Source organism: Pleurodeles waltl, chromosome 5 (genome assembly GCF_031143425.1).
Source record: "Pleurodeles waltl isolate 20211129_DDA chromosome 5, aPleWal1.hap1.20221129, whole genome shotgun sequence".
NCBI classification, from domain to species: Eukaryota; Metazoa; Chordata; class Amphibia; order Caudata; family Salamandridae; genus Pleurodeles; species Pleurodeles waltl.
The window spans coordinates 1,497,296,723-1,497,314,304 of NC_090444.1; the positions used below are offsets into that span (position 1 = coordinate 1,497,296,723).

The 17,582-nt window shown below is 43.9% G+C and overlaps 1 long non-coding RNA gene across 1 annotated transcript in view; it reads right to left on the bottom strand.

The window, feature by feature from the left end:
* Nucleotides 1-17,582, bottom strand: part of LOC138297401 (uncharacterized) — a 240,719-nt gene that overhangs the window by 63,711 nt on the left and 159,426 nt on the right. The window lies entirely within an intron of this gene.

Sequence of the window (17,582 nt, forward strand, 5' to 3'; positions counted from 1 at the left end):
TTGTAGTTCCTGAGACCCAACAATGGGAAGCAAGCTCAATCCAAGCCCTTGGAGAGCAATTTGGGATGGTAGGCAGAGTCCTTCCAGCACAGTCAGAGGCCAGCAGGGCAAAACAGGGCAGCAGTCCTTTGCTGCAAAGCAGTCCAGAGAGTCCTTTGGGCAGCCAGGCAGGTCTTCTGACAGAGTTCAGGTGCAGGTCCAGAAGTGTCTGAGATGGTGGGGCCAGAGGCACAGTTTATATACCCAAAAATGACTTTCAAGTGGGGGAGACTTCAAAGAGTGGTTTTAAAGTTCACAAGTTCCCCCTCAGTGCAGTCCTGTCTGCCAGAGTCCAAGTAGGGAGCTTGACAGTCTATTGTGTGAGGGCAGACCACTAGCTTTTGAAGTGTAAGTGTCAGGTCCTCCACCTTTCCAGTGCAGGAAGACCCATTTAATATGCAGATGAGTGCAGGTGTGACTGAGTGTCCTGTGTTTGTGGTTGTCTGAGTGAAATGCACAAGGAAGCTCTCAACCAGCCCAGCCCAGAAATTGATTGGAAACAGGCTGTAAGGCACAAATGGATTTTAAGTGTAGAGAAGTGCTCATTTTCTAAATGCAGATTGTCTCAAATAGTAAAATAAAATCACCCCTCAACAATGAGCAGAATTTTCTATTACTATTCTGGCCATACTAAATATGACCTGTTACCCCTTTCATATCAGAATCTACCACTCAAAAAGTATATGAGGGCAGACCTAATGCAAGTTTATGAAAGTAGCACAGTAGCAGAAAACAAATCTAGGAGTTTTCCTCTACCAGGACATATAAAACACATATATAGATGTCCTGCCTTTTACCTACATAGCACCCTGCCCTATGGGTATCTAAGGCCTACCTTGGGGATGACTTATATGTAGAAAAAGGAGAGTTTAAGTCTTGGAAAGTAATTTTAAATGCCAAGTCGAAGGGGCATTGAAACTGCGCACACAGACCTTGAAATGGCAGATCTGAGACATGTTTAAGGGACTACCTATGTGAGTGGCACAGCCAGTGCTGCTGATCCACTAGTAGCATTTAATTTACAGGCCCTGGGCACAGATAGTGCACTTTACTAGGGACTTATAAGTGAATCAAACATGCTAATTGGGTATGAACCAATGTTGCCACGTTTAAGGGAGAGACCATATGCACTTTAGCACTGGTTAGCAGTGGTAAAGTGCAAAGAGTCCTAAAACCAGAAAAAACACTGTCAGAATAGTGTAGGGAGGCAGGCAGAAAGTTGGGGGATGACCACCCTAAAGCTGTCACGTCTAAAAACGAGGATCTTGGAACAGCACTGGCTAATGCCGTACATTTTGTGAAGATTTTTGCTTCATATCATGAATACTATCTCGACCACCAGGATCTGAGATGTTGTGAGCGATGGCATGTCATATGACAATTTTGTAGGGACATCTCTCTGATCAAATACACATGACAAGATCTGTGAGGATGATGGGTTGGCAATGTTGCAACCTACGACACAGATTATGGGGCATTACACCACAATGGTGGTCAAAGATTGGCATTTGCAAGTATGGTATGTTGACCACTGTCCTGCTAATCTTAGGGAAATATTCATGACCTGAGTTTGTTTGTGCTACATGTGGCATACAGATCAGTGACATTTTTTGTGAACATCTTGCCACCCTGCAAACATGTGTAGGACCCTTTACTTCTGTCACATGTCCCGACTGTAATCACTGTTTTTGGACTCATGTACCATGTTAAACAATTCAATGACCCTTGCTACACATATTGCCACCAGTGCATTTGTTTTCTTGGGATGCACATCCTACACACAACTTTAACCATACAGTCCATATCCATGTTTAGCATAGGTTGTTTGTAGTAGCATACATACAATTGGTACGTGGCCTTGCTCACAACATACAACAGCACACACAATACTTGCACTACACATTACATATACAGGCCAACATGTGCAGCACAGCCAGGAGCTTTGTCAGGGGTGGTATATTTATCAGCCTGTCAACTCTTGCCATTATTGTGAGAACAATATGGTGGAGCAGCTGGACAATGGACTCCTGCTTCAAATAATAATATTTTATGACTTCTTCTTCTCTGAGGCCACATATGGACATCCGCTGGTGATAGATTGACTCTCTTCTCCTGGCCTGCCTTTATGGATGCTGTTGTGGTGATGGTGGGTGATGCAGTGGTGCTGGTTGGCATTGTCATTGTCTCCATGTGCTCTAGCTGGAGCACTAGCAGGTTCATGTTGTTCTATGGGTTGTCAGAGTGTTTTGTGTGTGTTTTGCGTCTATACCTGTGCCTGTGCATCATTTTAATGCCAGGTCTCACCAGGCATTACAATTTTGATGCCTTTCAGAGCTAGCATTATTTTTCCTCAGCGCGTCTTTATTTGTGAGGCTTGTGAATATGACGCTAGCGCGCTAGCGTCAGTTTTTAGGAGGGAACGCCTACCCTGCATATCATTGTTGGTAGATAGTGCTGAACCTGTGCTCCTAAAAAAGGACATATGCCAAGGAAATGTAGTGCTAGACAGGTCTATATCAACTTTGTAAATATGGAGCTGAGTTAGCGCCATTGCACCAAAAAACTAATTGTGCAACAGCAGCGCAAACTCCTTGTATATATGACCCCTTGTTCCAAAAATACCTGCTGCTGTGGCATTCCCTTTCAGCCAATAGATCCCCTGACATGCAGATTCCAGAATTCAGCCCCCTTGAGGCAAAACTGTTGATGGAGAGGCTGGGTATGGAAGCCATCACCCGGACCTATGGCTCTCTAGGTATTAATACTCCAGACCAGTGGTTCCCAACCTTTGACTTCTGTGGTCCCCCACATTATCATTACTGGATACCCGGGGTCCCCAACTAAATCATTATTGGAGTCCAGGGACCCCCGACTGAGTCATTACTGAAAGCTCAGGACCCAATCTGTTCTCTTATTTCATTTTCTAAGCAGTTGCGGACCCCCTAAGGAGGCTTCACGAACCCCCAGGGGTCCCCGTACCGCAGGTTGGGAACCACTGCTCCAGACCACTTCCAGGGAGTAGTTCTACCAAGTAGATGGGAGGCCTGAGATCATGAGCCTGAGGATGCGGAGTGATGTGGCTATCCCCCTGTGCCTCCGGTTTGTCCAGATTAATTATCTGCATATCACATACACAACTCTGAGCCAGCAGGATCTCCCAAGCCAACTGTGCTTTATGTTCACTACCAGAGGCAGATTTGTCTTGTCATGCCCAGGTCTTATTTCCTTTTGGGAGGAGATTGGGAGGGTTGTTTCTGCAATTCTGGGTCGACAGCTCTTCCTTACCCCCAGAATTGCTGTGTTCGGTTGATTCTAGGACGTAGGTGGGCAGAGAATGGAAAACATTTTTATTGGGCTAGTAACACTGGTGGCCAAATGAGATATTGCCTGCAGATGGAGATCTCTAAATCTCCTTTCTGTGGTGGTGTGGTAGAGAGGGATAATCATCTGTGGCATACCCCAGGGATCGTCCCTCAGCCTAACTCTCTTTAACGTATACATGGCTCCGCTTGCAAACATCGCCCGATCTCACAACCTCAACATTGCCTCATACGCCGATGGCAACCAGCTGATCCTCTCCCTCACTAAGGACCCCGCCACTGCCAAAACCAACCTCCACAAAGGATTAAAGGCCATCAACGAATTGATGAAGAACAGCTGCCTGAAACTGAATTCTGACAAAACTGAGGTCCTCATCCTCTGCTCCACCCCTCCACATGGGAAGACTCCTGGTGGCCTGCCACACCAGGAACTGCACCGACACCCACCGACCAAGCATGCAACCTGGGATTTATCCTGGACTCATCACTATCAATGACCCAGAAGGTCAACATCGTCTCTTCCTCCTGCTTCAACGCCTTCCGCATGCTTTGGAAGCTCTACAAATGGATCCACACTGAAACCAGAAGTACGGTCACCCAAGCCCTCGTAAGTAGCAAACTGGACTACGGCAATGCTCTCTATGCAGGAACCAAGGCAAAGGTCCAGAAAAGACTGCAACGTATAAGGAACGCCTCTGCACGTCTCATCCTGGAAATCCCTCACAAGAGCCACATCACAGCCAACCTGAGAGATCTGCACTGGCTCCCCGTCAACAAGACTCCTCACCCATGCTCGCAAGGTACTCCACAACACCGGACCAGAATACATCAACAGATAGCTTTTCATCTACACCCCGACCCAACAGCTTTGCTCCACTGACCTTGCCCTCGCCACCACCCTACACATCCACAGAACGACCGCCGGTGGCAGACTGTTCTCCCACCTCGCCGCCAAGACGTGGAACACTCTTACCACCCACCTGCAACAGACACAGGACCTACTTACCTTCAGGAGACACCTCAAGACTGGGCTGTTCGAGCAGTAGCAGCCCCCCTCTCCACTCTGCACCTTGAGCCCCTTGTGGGTAAATAGTGTGCTTTACAAATGCTCTGATTGATTGACTGATTGGTGTGCACCTCAGCAAGAATGACCCATATATGAGGCTTGAGGCTGTCCCTTTAAACACAAGAAAATTTGGAACAGGTGGTGGGTTTACTTCACACTGGATGTGCTGATTACCTAAATGATGTTTGTGTATTGTACATTACCATGATGGGTTGATGGTCTGTCAACATGTTGTTACCTTTTGTTGTTGCTGCAAATTCAATACAATTATTTATCAAAAAAATCTCAAAGTTTTTATCTCTTCTCCATGTGTCTCTGAAAAAGTGCTGCTTCTTGTGTCTTTTCTTGAAACATCCCCAGCAGTGCTACAATGCTGGCAGAAATGTTAAGCAATACCATCATCAGCTTATGTATGCTCACCACTGCAGGCGACTGACTTTGCACAAGATATACCATATGTACATACAGTAAAAGTACATGCATATCTTCAATCTGAGATGCAGAGGAACACTGAGAATGCCTGCGCTGCCTCTGTAGGTAACCCATGCAGCCACATTCTTGAGGCAGCTGTTAAACAAAATACTCAGTGTTGGAACTGAAAGGCTCTCACATTGTGATAGAAATGTACTGCTGCCCTCTGTGTACCAGCTGCAGTGATATTTGGAACCTTGTTAATGATTTTTGGTTGTGGGCGAACATGGATTAGGCATGTGTGCTATGGCTTACACCTAGCTCATTGACAGTGGTTTGCTCAGACTGGGAGGGGCACCTAAAGTGCTACTTTCAAGTGGGGAAAGGATTCTGCCTTCACAAGGAGTTAAGTAGCAATAGTGCATTGTTGGTAGCATCCCATGTTTTTTTGTGTCCAGTGATCAATAGTGTGAACATACCATTTAACTTTTGTAATGGGAGTGGCGCTTCCTGGCTCAGTTCTGCATCTGTGTGCTTAACTCACCTTTGGCCTGCATTGCATTGTGTGCAGCATGGAGATGCATGAAAGCCTGTGGAAAGTTCATCAGGAAATAGCATGCGTGGATACATGGACATGTGCGGATATATGTGGGCCTGTGAGCTGGTACTGCATGTAAGTGATGACATGTGGGATTGCATGAGCATGCTAGAAGGAATGGATGCCCATACAAGGGTAGTTTTGGAGGCTATACATGTGTGTATATATACAGAGGTGTGTGTGTGTGCACATTTGCTTGAAATGGATCTAAAACACAAAGAAGACACTGGGTATCATTTTTCTATCCACGTACCAGGGCTTGCTGGAGGACCACAAAGACATAAAGTAAAGGTTTCACCAAGACCGATTTGTGGATTGCTGTATTCCTGAGAGTTGGGTAGAACATGGACTTGAGGAGGAAAGAGCCAGTCTCTTCAGTGCATGTCAATAGTGGCTCTTTGATTCTGAATAGGGATCCCTGGTCAAAGGGGTGTGGGCACATCTGAGGAAGGAGATGGGGTTGATAAGAGAATCATATAAAATCATTAGGAATACAGCTGAGGCCATTTGGTAACCTTTTGATGTGCTTATCACTGAGGCTGACATCCAGTCATGAACCTCTAGTCATTCCCTTGCCAATGTTTTGGCTTATCAATGTTGGAAACTGTCCTGTTGTGATAGACTGCTCTCCAGAGGAAGATCACTACAAAGGAGTGGGCATTTCAAAGTGGGTAACCCTCAGAACATGAACTTCAAAGGCAGAGACACTAAATAACAAGTGTGCCTGTAAATTGTTTTAAAAAGGGAAGCTTGAGATACTCAAATTGTTCATACTGAAGCTGTATATCACCGTGGAGAGGCTCAGCACAGGTTCTGCTTGTTGTCACTAGGCCTGTGGACTGTGGTTCCGCCAGACTCCCATGCTAGGTGTCTGTGACATCACCCAGGAAAATAAATAACCCTTTGTCTGGAGCACCAGCTTCTGTCTAACCCAAGACCAGTGGGCCCTGTGAGGTCAACACCCCAGAACATGATCTTCAAAGACAGAGACACTAAATCATAAGTGTTTCTGGAAATGGTTTATAAAAAGGAAGGCTTGAGATACTCACATTGTTTATACTGAAGCTGTACATCAGGGTGCAGAGGCTCAGCATGAGTTCTGCCTGTTTTGACCAGGACTAGGGACTATGGGTTTGCCAGTCTCCCATGCCTGGTGTGGGTAACATCAGCCAGGAGAATAAAAAAAAATGTTGACTGGAGCATATAGCACCTGCATTTGTCTGTCCAAAGACCAATGGGCCCTGAGAGGTGAAAGAGATCTCTTAGAGTGAATAAGGTCCAGTGCTGATAGTGTTGTATGGATCCTGGGAGTGGAGTGTGAGATTCTGGTTTGTCTGAACTGCCACAGATTGTCTGGCACTGTGTGTGCCTAACAGTACGACCCCTTTGTCAGGGGGCGGGCCACTTAAAAAAATAATTGTTACCACTGTTGCTGTTGCACTGTGAGAGGAGATAGACCATTGTTTGACACAGAACTGTGACCTGAAGAGGGCTGTCATTGTATTCACCACACACCGGAACCCCCGTATGCCAAGTGGGGTCACAGTGAAGCCGCAAAGTCAAGCCGACTGGCGATGCACCTTGGGCTGATTGACAAGCAGGTTGGTTGAAGTCTTCCTACTGTTCTCAGAGCAGTTTTAGCCAAAAGTCCCACGTTTTGGATTTTTGCTAACTGGGCACCTTTAGCACAACAACCAAGGGTCCAGGACTGGTGGGATACCACTTGGGGGTTCCGGTCTCACTCAGGCTGGGTCCAGGTGCAAGTTCAAGACAGTAAGAGCCTTTTATGTCTCTTTGGCTCTGAACAGGAGGCCAGCAAAATAGCCCTTGGGGTCATGTTGGTAGTCCTGGGTTTAGGTGAAGATGCAGGGCTCAAACAGTAAGGCTGGTCTCTTTGAGTTTAAGGCAGGATCCAGGCAGCAAAGGTGTCCTTCCAGGTGTATCAAAGTGGTCTTGTGAAGTACACAGTAGGCCACAGCAGCACGCAGTCCGCTGAGAATCTTTACAGAGATCTAGAAAATGATCTGAATAGTGGTCTGAGGGCCTCATTTGAATACCTTTTGCCTTATTTGAAGTTGGGAGAAGTTTCTAGTGGCTTCTCCCCTAAGTGCTTGGAAATTCCTGTCTCTTCTATACTGCCTCAAAGCTGGCTGCACTGACAATAAAGAGGTGACATGCCCTTTGTGCCCTTTTTATTCAGTTGCATGTGGCCTGTGCCCAATTCTGCCTCCCAATCCTGCCAGTAGATGGCCCATTCGGGCACACCTAATCCCTCTATTGTGTGACTGTCTAGGAGGAATTCACAAAGACCAACTGTCAGTTGCACTCAGTCATGTGACCAAGGGGAGTCTGCAGGCATCAAAAGGCTAAGGACAAGAAAATGTCAATTTTCTAAAAAAGGCATTTTCAAAATTGTAAATTAAAATCCCACTTTGAAATTCATATCTGTTGCCAATCAGAAATCAGAATTTATTAAATATAATATGGCAATCCCATGGGACCGATAGGTCTCACAGTCATGAAAAATTAATTTAAGAGTTTTTTACTGCCAGGACATGTACTTAGGTTACCTAGGTCCTACCTTAGGGGTGACGTAGACGCAATGAAAGGGAAGGTTAAGGCTTGGCAGATGGGGTTCTATTGCCAAGCCGAATTAGCAGTTTGAAATTGCATTCAGGCTGCAATGAGGCCTCTTAAGTGGGTGCCACAATATGTGCTGTAGGCCTACTAGTAGCATTTAATTTATAGGCCCTAGCGATATGGTATACCACTATACAAGTACTTATAAGTAAATTAAATATGCCAATAAGGTGTATTCCGATCTAACCATGTTTAGGGTAGTGAATACAAGCACTTTAGCACTGGTCAAAAGTGGTAAAGTGCACAGAGTCTTTAGGCCAATAAAAACAGATTTCTCCAGAAAAATGGGAGGTAAGTAGGCAAAATGTTTGGAGGAAGTCCACCCTAAGGTTGATAGGTCAAACAGGAAGGAGTTAATTTTCATTCTCTCACTCTCATATTGTCTTTCTACTTGTGTACTAGAGAAGGCTAGATGCTTTGTAGTCCTTTTGATTAGGGCTTGTTCATATCAATTTGACTATTTGCCATTTGTGCTGAGGATAATTAGGGGCATATTTACAAGCCTCTCCCGCTTCCTTGCACTGGCCTCGCACCATTTTTCTAAAGTTAAGGTGGTGTTATGGAGGTCATTTTTTTAAGCAGAGGCGGTGTTGGACTTTTGCTTATGCAGGGTCATCCCCAGACTTTTTTGCCTCCTGCCTCCTATATTTTTCTGACATGTTGCTGTTGGCTTTTCAACTCTGAGCACTTTACCACTGCTAACCAGTGCTAAAGTGCATATGCTCTCCTGTTTAAATTGTATGTAAGTGGTTTATCCATGATTGGCATATTTGAATTACTAGTAAGTCCCTAGTAAGGTGCACTAGAGGTGCCAGGGCCTGTAAATCAAATGCTACTAGTGGGCCTGCAGCACTGGTTGTGCCACCCACATGAGTAGCTCTGTAATCATGTCTCAGACCTGCCACTGCAGTGTCTGTATGTGTATTTTTACACTGTAAATTCGACTTGGCAAGTGTACCCACTTGCCAGGCCTAAACCTTCCCTTTCCTTACATGTAAGGCACCCCTAAGGTAGGCCCTAGGTAGCCCCAAGGGCAGGGTGCAGTGTATGGATAAGGTAGGACATATAGTAATGTGGTTTATATGTCCTAACAGTGAAATACTGCCAATTTCGTTTTCACTGTTGCAAGGTCTGTCTCTCTCATAGGATAATATGGGGGCTACCTTTAAATATGATTAAAGTGTAGATTCCCCTAGAGAGTAGATGGACATGTGGAGTTTGTGATCCCTGAACTCACAATTTAAAAATACATCTTTTAGTAAAGTTGATTTTAAGATTGTGAGTTTGGAAATGCCACTTTTAGAAAGTGAGCATTTTCTTGCTTAAACCATTCTGTGACTCTGCCTTGTTTGTGGATTCCCTGTCTGGGTCAGTTTGACAGTTGGGTTGTTTTTCACCTCACACCAGACAGTGACACAAAGGGAGCTGGGGTGTAATCTGCATTTCCTGATTAGCCATCTCTGCTAGGAGGGAGGGGTGGAGTGGTCCCTCTCATCTGAAAGGACTGTGCCTGCCTCTGACAATGCTGTCTCCAACCCCCTGGTGTGTGTCTGAGGCCTTGCCTGGGCAAGGCAGGATTTCACAAGAAGGTGTGAGCCCCCTTTGAAGAAAGGTGACTTCAAAGACTAAAATGGGTATAAGAAGGGCACCCAAACTTACAAACTGGAGAAACACTTCTGGAATCAAGGGGAACCTCTGCCTGGAGAAGAGCTGATCGCTGAGGAACAAGTGCTGCCCTGCCTGTGACTGTGCTTTGTGGAGCTTTCCTGCAGTGCTGCTTCTGCCAGAGTAAGAGGGCAAAGACTGGACTTTGTGTGCCTTCCATCTTGAAGAAGAAATCTCCAAGGGCTTGATGTAGAGCTTGCCTCCTGTTGTTGAAGTCTCAGGGATAGCAAAGACTTCTTCCTGCCAGCACCTGGAGTCTCTGGAGAGACCCCTACTCTGCTCTGTGGTGCCCTTCCAGTTCCTGGGACCCTGAAAGGAGAGGCTGGCAGCCTAAGGACAAAAATACACGCACCGAGCACCGTGCGGAGAAAAGATCGACGCGAATCCGATCGCGGCTGAGAAAACGACGCGACGCTGGTTCCGCAGCTGAGAAACGACGCCGCAGGAAACGCGACCGAAAAACCGACGTCCGGAGCAGGAGAAACGACGCGCAGCATCGCTGACGGAGGCTGAGAGATCGCACCCTGCGCCGCGGGACTTTCGGATCGTCGTGTGGCTGGCTTTTTCAACGCGCACCGCCGTGCCGAGTTGTTTTCGACGCACACAGCCGTGCAGGGTTACTTTCGACGCACACCGCCCGTGCGGGGTTATTTTTGACGCAAACCAGGTACATTTTCACACTAGCAGCGCTAGTGTGGTGTTACAACTACCTAAAGACTCTTTTTATTTTAAACCTTTAAAAAATCATAACTTGACTTGTGTATGTTGGATTTTTGTCGTTTTGGTCTTGTTTTGTCTAGATAAATATTTCCTATTTTTCTAAACTGGTGTTGTGTCATTTTGTAGTGTTTTCATTAAGTTAATGTGTGTGTTGGTACAAATACTTTACACCTAGCACTCTGAGGTTAAGCCTACTGCTCTGCCAAGCTACCAAGGGGGTAAGCAGGGGTTAGCTGAGGGTGATTCTCTTTTATCCTAACTAGAGTGAGGGTCCTTGCTTGAACAGGGGGTAACCTGACTGTCAACCAAAGACCCCATTTCTAACAGGCGGTATTAAGGAGGACATTCCCCTGTGCCATATCTACAAAGTGGTGCAATGTATGTATTGTGCCACTTTGGAATCCCTTGTGCCATACCATACCTGCACCAGGCATAATGTATGCAAGAGAGGGCGTTCCCCTGCACAGAGGCTCGAACAAAATGGTACAGTGAAATTTAAAAGATTTCAGTGTGACATTTTTTCCATCATTTTTAATGCCTACCCAATGCAGGTGTTAAAGTGACACTCCTGTATTGGCCTATGGGCCTCCCTGTGCTTTGCTGCACTAGCACCAAAAGTGTTGGCACTAGTGCAGCAAAGCGCCACAACAGTGCAATGACAGCCATTGTGTGCCCTATTGTGTATATGGCTCAACCAGTGTGTTGTTTGAGGGGAGCAGGAGGGTGCAAGAAAAGTGGTTCATCCGGACCGATGTTCCACTTTCTTGTAAATATACCCCTTAATTTCTTAAAGACATGTTGTATTTTTGCACTTACTAATAACATGGTTTCTAGTTCTGTAATTATTAAATTGACATTTGAGTAAATTGAAAATCTGAGATCTAGAAGAAGTCTATTTGGCCATTTTTTCCTTAATGGTCTGAGCTATTTATTTGAGCACAATGGCACATGATTCTCCCTTTCCCATTTCTTCCTTAATGTGATTTGAATTGGAGCGTGAACAATTGCAACACAATATAATTTTGTGATAGGTAAACAATGTCTGCTCTTGACTGATAACAAAGCGTGTGCACTTTATTTCAAACAAACGATAAATGAATGTTTAGCTACTTCTGCCATAACTCTGCAAGTCGCGGCTTGCAAGGGTTACAGGGAGCAGGGCACGAAGGGCATGCAGGTTTAAAAAAAGCTTACTGTTACGCTGCCAATCATCTTTGTTTCAGCAGCAAGCAGGCACAGGCTCCTAGCCTGCCCTATGACCAATCCTGACACCGCTCAAAGCAGCGTTAGGATTTTTTGGGACCACACATCCAGGGTGCTCCCAGGCAGACTGGGAGCCTGTGCTCTCCAGCCCAGCAACACAGTGCCGAGCTGGAGAAAGCACAGTGCGCATGTGTGTTTGGCCGGCCCAAGATGGCTGGCCAAACATACATGTGCACTGAGAGGAGTGCACAGTGCACTCCCCTCAGAGCTCGGCATCCCAAATGCCCCACCCTTTAACAACGAAAGGATAATAAACCTAGTTTATTATCCTTTCGTTGTTAAATGATTTGTAGCGGTTGCTGCTAGTACGGATGGGGAGGTGACACTGCCAGTGAGCCCTGCAACTGTAACTTCTGATGCTATTTTCAAAGTTAAGACTGCCTTTCATGAGCATAAGATGAAAACATACATTTCCAATGTTGATCATTCAAGTGAGACTACCAGATATTTGTTGAATAAATGTCATGAGGGGAGTAGAGATAGAGTCATACTTTGATGCGGTTCCTGTGGCATGCCACTCTTTATATGTTAAATATCATTTGCGGGGTTTCCCACCAGAGTATATATATCTCTAAATTCTCATCAAATGCACTTGTTAGTGACATTTGTGACTGCGAGTTTGAGGGGAATGAAACTTTGCCGCACTTTTTATTAATTTCAACTAGGTAGTCCTCTATTTACTGGCTACCTGTATTCTTACGAGAAGACTAAAATAGACTTGAGGCTACCATTATCCTGGTTTTGCGATCCGCCTATCAACAGTATTTTTCGTACCGTGTAGCTATGAACTATTATGTATCTAATTGCATTCGTGTTACCACTTTTTAAAGGCTCCCCACGTAGTAGGTCTTTCACGTTTATACTTCTTTTCTTTCTTGACAGGTTATCATTGTTGTTAATTGCTCTGTTTTAATTGCATGAAGGTATTTGCTACGGCTATTGCTGAAAACAATCAAGAAATAAAAAAGGAACAGATGTCTGATCTCTATTGAAGATAAATAAAAGATAAGCTGACCAGAAATAGTATGGTCTTAAGAAGTGAAATCTTACTAGTCGAGGGCAAATATAGAGTCCTTGGTATCCGAGAGTGAATACAACGGCACCTGAAGCATTTGGCATTTACCAATTACAGATGAAAGGTGCTGACATTTCAAAATGCGAGGTGGAACAAGTAAGAAATGCTTAACCCATTGTAAAAACCTTAACCATTGTTAGCTTTTGGTTACAGCTGAGGTATTAGGGGAAGGCAGTGTGGAAATCGGAGAAATAGATCAGGGTTCACATAGCCCTATATATTTACCCTTTCTGCTGCTGCTTTCGGGACGACTGAGACCAGGGGAAACAACGGGATGACAAGGGTGCAAATGACCGTGCAAGGGGTAGCAGCTGATAACCATAACGGACATCCATGTGTACAAGCCCTCTGAATTGCAGCCCGTTATTGAGGCACACTTGGTTTAAGATCCGTAGAATTCAAGTGGACTGCAAGAAGAAATAAAATTGTACTTGCAGAGCTGTTTATTTTATGTGCCACCCTATTGTATTCCTAGATAAATTGAGATGAACTGCAACAGTCGCAGGGGAAGGAGAGAGAGGTTGGCTATCTTCTTCCCGTTCAAATCTTCCAGGGGGTATAACTTTTGAAAACTCTGACATCACTGGACTGAAAGTCATAGGGAAATATATGGCACTGAGAAAGCTACTTGGAGAGCTAGAAAATAAAGTTTAAGGTCATAAGGTAATACACCAAAGTCCCTGCAACACCGGTGTAAGAAAACACGACCTGCTGAAGCTCTAAATTAACTACGTCTGTCACACAAATGCACAACAATTAGCAGCTAGGATTTTTTTGCATCAAATTTCAACATTTGGGCATATACTCACAAATATTGAAGAGGGACAGGCATTTGAAATGCTGGACAATCATGCAAAAGTCAGAATGTTTGACCACTGTACCTTTGACCCAGAAGATTGGCCTAGTGTTTTTATCAACTTGTCTATAAAACTTTAAACTCAAACATTTTGGTATGCATTGAATGTTAACAGGCATAAACAAATAGTCTAGAGTGAAATTTTAAATACACCAGAGTGATAGGAGTAATTTTGGTAACGTCGGTCTAACCTTTTGATGCAAGATTTCTGAAAATTAAGCAATATGACGCTTCACATAATTATGAGTAATTTGGCACATAAATCCTACAGCAGGAGCACAGGAAAAACAAATTTAGCGAGCACAAGAGGCTGCTGGCTGTTCATATTCTGTTCAATGTATATCTATTTTCTAAGTACGAAATGTATCCTCTGACCCATTTATGATGTAATGGTGCATTGTGCACCAGAAAATAGTTCTTAATTCTGGGTTACATTCCTCATGTCTTTACACAAATCCTTGTGTAATTTTACTGTAATTTTGTGTAATTGTGCTTTGGTAAATTATACAAATTGTGCCAAATGGCAGATTAATACAAACAACCGAATCAAAAGGCACATTTACGAAATAGCAGCAACAATTGGTTAAATAACTCAGGCCCATATTTATACTTTTTTAGCGCCGCATTTGCGCCGCTTTTTGATGCAAAAGCGGTGCAAACTTACAAAATACAATTGTTTTTTGAGTTTGCGCCACTTTTGTGTCAAAAAATGGCGCAAATGTGGCGCTAAAAAAGTATAAATATGGGCCTCATGATGCAAAGCTGCCATTTGCATCTCCTGTAAATTGCTTTGAAACTCCTATGGTTCGTTATGAACACATTGTTACTTTAAAGGAAGAATAGTTTTAACTTTTGACTATCTATTGGGGTGCACTAGAGACCCTGCATAGATGGCCCTCATTGTCTGCCCGACTCAAAATTTGTTTTCCAAAAACATGTCTGTCTACTCCTTTGAGGTAGTCAAAAACTTTAATTGTTACCAAGTAGACACCTCCATCCAGTCCAGCCCTGGCGGTTTATCTGAAAGCATATTGCATTCTGGAGCACTTAGTTTTGCTTTTTTCACAGTAGAAAAAGGCTTAAAAATCTAAGCATGCAAAGTGATCTTGGCTCAAAAGTAAAAAACGGCTCAATGTGTCACACAGCAGCACATTTGGCAGCTATGTTCATCACCTGAGGAAAAAAGACTGTATTCGCCAGTTCTGCAAATACTATTTCGGTTTGTCCAAGATTAGCATAGAATAAATTGCATTTGGAATACTGGTGGAGTCAGAAAGACGTAAAACACACCCATGTGCTCCAAAATCTTGAAACAGTGGTAACCTCACCTCAGCAAGTGTTGCTAATTTTTGTGCCCGGTTTTAAGAGAACTAGGCATGAACCTAAAGTAAGTACAACGCTGTGTAATTCAAGGAGCATCAACCAGGCCTCCAGGAAACAATTTCAGGGTTGAACTTTTAGGGCTTGATTCCCAAAGGTAAACTTACACTTGTGTGTGTAGCTTTACATTTGCCTATCTTTATATATGGCGCAGTCTCAGCCACAAATGCAGAGATTCCGCAAGTTCTAAAGATACTACTCGTAAAATTCCTTTTTGAATTCCGAAAAAAATGTAAACTTACACATAAGTGTTATTTTAAGAATAATGTCAAAACTTACTATAGTATTTAGGACTTTTAGGAATACATTGCCAACAATCAAAATTAATTACTATGTTAGAGGCTGCCCAATCCCCCCAAAAATCTTTAAGCAGTGCATGAACACTAATCAGTGAAGGCAGAAAGCCCTTTCTTAATGTATACATGGTTTCTTAAGTGCATGTGAAAGAACTTCTGTCTAGTGTCACACTTAAGCAGCACTTTTATGCCAATAAAGTACCTATTAGCCTTATTGTTTTTGCAGATGCATGATAGGTCTTTTCAGCCCATATATGCACTAGGAAAAGTGAAACTATTAGCTTCGGAACGCATATTGGCTGAAGTGTCAGAAATTATGGCATATGTGACACAATATAACCTAGAAGCTGCTACAATTCACAGGAAAAAAACAAAAAACATAGCATGCATGCACCCTGAAGAAATGGGACAGTGGATAGATGCGTGGAAAGATCACAACCATTGGGAGGGGCTGCACATCTAAGAGAGGGTGTGCATAATAGGGTTAATACCTATGTCACCGTTTCAGCATACATTTGTGTGTAAACGAATATGCGGAGGTATTCACAAATGTGCAAAAATTATTATATAGCAGAATCCACAGATGTGCAAAAATAAATATGTATCTACATTCTCAAAGCGAGCAAAGAGAATGAAGACCCCTTTGCAAATACAAAAATGAAACCTCATCCATGAAAAATAAATCTACAATTAATCTTAAGGAACATTAAAACAACCATAACCAAATCTTTCTTCATCCATGAGCTGTTAAGAACTCTATACTAGCATTTGATATGTTAAAATAAAGATTAAAAGTCACAAAACAGCACTGACTAATTCTCTGAAAACAACCGAGAAAATGTGTTCTGACAGCATTTTCCATAAACATGTTTCTCTGTTATTGACACTTGCGTACGTCATGGCAGTAATATAGAGGACGTGAGCTTCCAAACAGGACAACTGAATTTCCCTTAAGCACACCTAATAAGGAATGGAAAATCAAGTATAAGATAAAAGTGATAACTGTCCAGGGCCACACAAATTGGTCAAGTGGTGAGGGTGAAATTCAAAGCACAGGCCTCCTGAAAAAGGCCACAACTGTTCCAGTATATGCACAGTTACAAAGACTGTCTGCCATCTGTACAGCACCACATGTGCCGTTTAATCAAGTGTGAGCACCAGTGCGTGTGTGTGTATGTCTGTGGGTGTGTGTCTGTGTGTGTGTGTGGCTGTTTCGATGTGTGTGTGTGTGTTTGGGGGTGCGTGTGTGTCCGTGTGTGTGTGTGTGTGTGTGTGTGTGTATGTATGTGTGTGTTTTGGAGTTTTCACTAGTTCTGCCCATGAGACTTGAGAAACCCTTTTTAGAGACATACTCTGTACTTTTTATATATTTGGGTGTTAACCTTTTACTAATGAGGTGCAACAGATTCCCATACAATGATCAGAACTGGGAAAATTACAAATTAATAAAGTAAATCTATCACAAAATGCTCTGCACTACTCCATATGCATTGCAATTTCTTGTGGAATAATGTACTCACCCGTGCTGCATATTGGCCCTTCCCACCGCATAATTTCAGTGGCCCAGCTTATATTCATCTTTATCACAATGAAACACTTCAGCACCTCAAGTATTTGCAAGGCAACATTAAGCAGGTAAAGGTCACTCTTAGGCAAGGAAAAATCCACACCCAGAAATATTTAATGGGGTTGCTCGGTCAAACCAGTTGTTATAAGATGATGGAACTCCATTGTTTGAGGAGCTCCGTACAATGTCATCTTAAAGAATCCCTGTTTGAGGAGAGATGGTATGATCAAAGAAACTCTAACTTGGTATCGGAGTGCACACAGTGCTTTCAATGTCCACTTTATCAGACAACCTGGGCTCCCAGACAGTCACAAGAGCTAGCTCTTGAAGCTTGTTCTGGAGGAGGGTCCAAGCTTGTGAGTTACTGCTGTCTAGAAATTCCAGTGTGGGTTCCACGAGCGCAAGTTGCTTTTCCGACCTGCATTCTTGCCAGAAACACTAAGGCCCATATTTATACTTTTTGACGCACAACTGCGCCAACGCAGTTGTGCGTCAAAAATTTTAACACCGGCTAACGCCATTCCAAAGCACCATGCGGGCGCCTTATTTATTGGATGACGTTAGCCGGCGCTGCGGACTGGTGTGCGTAAAAAAAAATGACTCACACCAGGCAGCGCCGGCGTAGGGGAAAAAGGAGCTTGGGCGTCAAAAAATGGGGCAAGTCAGGCTGAGGCAAAATTTTCGCC